The following is a 4,147-nucleotide window of genomic DNA, read 5'->3' on the forward strand; positions in this document are numbered from 1 at the left end:
TAAATCAAACCTAACAAATGCACAAAATGACTTCTTTTCACAAGTTCGGGTATTCTTCATCCAAAGTCGAAAGGTGTACTGTACTGCATTATTGCAAACATTCACTGGCACTAAACGCTCTGCAGCTGCTGAGAAGGCAATAAAACGTTGTTTTTTTTTAACCCACTTCCATAAATTACTGTTACCTTACTTTGCAAACTGAAAATTTCAAGCTGCATTTTCTTTTTCTAAATTGCCCACAGTATTCAAGGTTTCTAAAGCCAAGGCAGCTGTTTCAGGGAAGAGGAGAAGAGGTAGAAATGCCAAGGGATTTCCCTTTCTCTCTCACTGCCTGAATACTTCAGGGCATCCATCTGGCTGTATCCGTAACCAAAATAACAGCTCTTCACCAGTCCGGGTGGCTCTCTTAGCAAAGATGCTTATCCTGTGATCACTGTTGACCATCATAACTTTGGTGTAGCAGTTTGGATTCACTGGATGATGAGCAAAATGAATTTTGTCGCCCTTGTGGGTTGTGTCCGCCACAAAAATCATGGCTCAAGTGGACTAGGAAGCTACATGTGTATCTGTCACACGTCCCCCTTTTCATCGGCTGCATCCCGAGAAATAATCTCTCCACAGTATTCGGAGATAAATTCATTTTTCTGAACAGGATCTTTGGTAAAGTTCCCCCAGCCAGCCACATCAGATGGTATCAGCAGTCAGTGCTTTTTAGAGGCCCCTCCGAGTACTTTAGTTTTCACAGGACACAGTTGTTGTTGTTGTTGTTGTTTTACTGTCCTGGTGGTCAGCAGCTGCGCATGTGAGAAAGAGGTCAGGGCCACAGGTCCGGGTCACACTCTCAGACAGCCCGGTAGCATGGACGCTTCTTGGTGTTTGTTGTGCTGTGTTTTGCACCAATGTCCAGGGTAGCGGCTTTGATCATTTTTCAGTTTTTTTCTGCAACATGCAGCCCACAGCCAGTGTTTCCTTTTGTTCTTTCTTGGAGGAGCGTCCACAATTTCAGTGGGAACACGTGCTATTATACTGGACTCTGACTCTAAATGCATACATTTGTCTAAAGGTTTTGGTCCAATTTAGCCTAACAACAGCACAAAACTTATCACAGTAAGTACCAACGAGGACTCTAAACACTGAGGCTTCAGCCCCACTCCACTCTACATTCTCAGGAGGGTCGACGTTTCTCTTCATTGTTAGTGTTTGACATAAGCATTTGTTTCAGAGGAGTTGGAAGTCTCTTTTTTCTGCTCTTCTTTACCGTTATTCTCTCCCTCAGTTTCCATCCTCCCTGTGTGTCACTGTATCTTTTGACTCCAGCGTGCTGATGGTGGGGGTGCTGGGTCTGCTATGGTTGTTTGGAAGGCGTCCTCCTCTGCAGCGTCCTGGGTGTTTGGGTGGTGTCTTTACCCACTCAGCAGTGAGGCAGCAGCAAACTCCTTAGCTCCCTCCTCGTGTTGGTGATACTGTGGTCCACGAGCTTGTGGTCCAGAGCTGCTGTGTTCTTCCGATTATGTGTGTTGGGTGTTGAACGGAAGGGCTCCCCTTCCATAGGAAGCTGTCTCACTTAAAGCATCACCGACAGAAAAGTCTATGAGAGGAATGCAAGCTCTGCCCTCTCTGGACAGACTTAGCATTTGGCCCACTTATGTTTGGGGTGCACTTCTTCATCATATTTTTTTACTACTTCTTTGGTGAAAGTGCCACCCAGTCAATAACTTCATCCCTCATACAAAGAATGTTATGTAAAGCAGTTTCATCTTCCACCATAAAATTCTGCTGTAAGGGAGACCAAAACCACATTATGGGCACTGATGTAACTGCATACAGGGTTCAGGGTTTTGTTTATTGTTTTTTTTTGTTGTTGTTGTTGTTGTTTTCAGCTCGACCACACATGGTTGATTTCTTTTTTTTTTTAAATGAGTATTTATTTATTTAATTACTTTACAGCCTGATCCCAGCCCCCTCTCCTCTCAGTCCCACCCTCACACCTTTTCATCCATTTCCCCTCCTCCTTCTCAAAGAAGGGGAGGCCCCTAAGGGTACCAGCCTACACTGGCACCTCAAGCCGCAGCAGGACCAAGTGCATCCTCTCTCACTGAGGCCTGGCAAGGCAGCCCAGCTAGGGGAAAGGGATCCAGATACAGGCAACAGAGTCAGAGGCCGCTCCTATTCACATTGTTAGGGGACCTACATGTTCACTAAGCTACACATCTTCTACATATGTGTAGGGTATCTAGGTCCAGCCCATGCTTGTTCTTTGGTTGCTAGTCCAGTCTCTGTGTGCCCCCTATGGGCCCAGGGTAGTCAACTCTGTAGGTCTTCTTGTGGTGTCCTTGACCCCTTCAGCTCCCTCTATTCTTCTTCCCATCCTTCCACAAGACTCCTAACCTCGGCTCATTGTTTGGTTGTGGGTGTCTGCATCTGTTTCTATCAGCTGCTGTATGAAGCCTCTCAGAAGACAGTTATACTAGGCTCCTGTCTGCAAACAAAGTGCAGTATCATTAATAGTGACAGAGGTCAGCTCTCCTGCATGGGGTAGGTCTTAAGTTGGGCCAGTCATTGATTTGCCATTACCAAAATCTCTGCTCCATCCTTATACTTTTTGGAGGCAAGACAAATTTTAGGATGAAGGTTCTATGGGTGGGTTGGTGTCCACTTCCCTTTCCTGAAGTCCCCCCTGGCTATAGGAGGTGATGACTTAAAGCTCCTCTGCTAGGAGTCTCAGCAAGGGTCACACCCATAGACTCCCAGGAGTCTCCCCAAATTTAGGATCTTTAACAGGAAGTGTTGTGCTGGAAAATCCAAGTCACCGTACAAGAAGTCATGATGTGTGCGGGCTGAATCCTTCGCTGCTTCCATTCTTGGTTTAAGGTTTCCATTTTTTCCAAAATTTTCTGATGATTGGAAGTAAACATAGTCTTTATTTCATCAGCCTTTGAGCCTCTTGAGCTGTCCCAGTCTCATGTACTCTGACTTTACATGCTTCTGCCAGCAAATTGGTCCCTTTTCAGATTTCTTCCCAGTCTGGTCCATGATCATTCTTCATCTATGCACCTCTCCCTGATCCAGCAACCACTGCCTGGACTTCATTGCCTTCAATGTACCACCGGGTGTTCAACATGACCCAACTGAGTACAAAGCACGGCAGCCTTCATAAAATGATGTTTAAAAATGTTCTACACATTACTAAACCAACCCATTGGTATAGATAAAAGAAAGAGAAAAATCAGATTCCCAGTAAACATGTCAGCTAGCAGACAGTGTAGACATTTTCAGTGTGAAGTGGTAAGAGTGACAGCTGAGGATGTGCATGGCTCATCTCTAATTCTAGCACCTGGGAGGTGTAGGCAAGAGGATCTGGAGTTCAAGATCATTCTCAGTTCCACAGTGAGTTCAAGGCTAGCCTGGCATTCATGAGACCCTATCCCCAAACAACAGCAACAACAACAACAAAGTTATTGTCGACATCACTAATAAACGAATGTGCCACACCTGATTCCTTCTAGAACCACGGAGGTTCTCCTGCAGTGTCTTGTCATGGATCCTGCCTAGTTCAGTTGGCAGTTTTCATTCTAAGCCTTGGGGAACAGGGCCGATTTGCTCTTGTTTCTTGGCCAGGGATTATCTGGTTCTGAAAGTCTTTGTGAGAGCCTGTGGTAAAAAAAAAAACAAAACAGTCAAAGCTGGTGTAGTATTGTACACCTTTAATCCCAGCACTAGGAAGGCAGAGGCAGGTGGATCTCTGTGAGTTTAAGACCAGCCAGGATTACACAGTGAGACCCAGTCTCCAAAAAGCAACAAGAATAGCTATATGAAGTAGGCATGGTGGCACACTTCTGTGATTCCAGCACTTAGACATAGAGGCTTCAAGATCAGGACTCCAAGGCGGGCCTGGGCTATTTATATGAGGGCCTGTCTCAAACCCTCAAGGCTACAAGAGTGTGTCCCATGGAGCTGAAGTTACAGGCAATTATGAAGAACCTGATATAGGTGCTGGGAACTTAACTCAGGTCCTCTGAAAGCTCTCTCCAACCCTACATGTAAGTCTTAAATATACATTATCATCTTAGGCTTCCACAAAACTTTAAGGATTATTACTAAAGATAATTAACAGCCTCAGTAATTTCAGTAAGACCCAGCAGATGAC

General features: G+C 45.2%; 1 pseudogene; it reads right to left on the minus strand.

The window, feature by feature from the left end:
* Positions 1–254: 254 nt before the first annotated feature.
* On the minus strand, positions 255–1,191 carry LOC132652508 (histone-lysine N-methyltransferase EZH2-like; annotated as a pseudogene).
* Positions 1,192–4,147: the final 2,956 nt, after the last annotated feature.

The sequence above is a fragment of the Meriones unguiculatus genome, chromosome 2 (assembly GCF_030254825.1).
Source record: "Meriones unguiculatus strain TT.TT164.6M chromosome 2, Bangor_MerUng_6.1, whole genome shotgun sequence".
NCBI classification, from domain to species: domain Eukaryota; kingdom Metazoa; phylum Chordata; class Mammalia; order Rodentia; family Muridae; genus Meriones; species Meriones unguiculatus.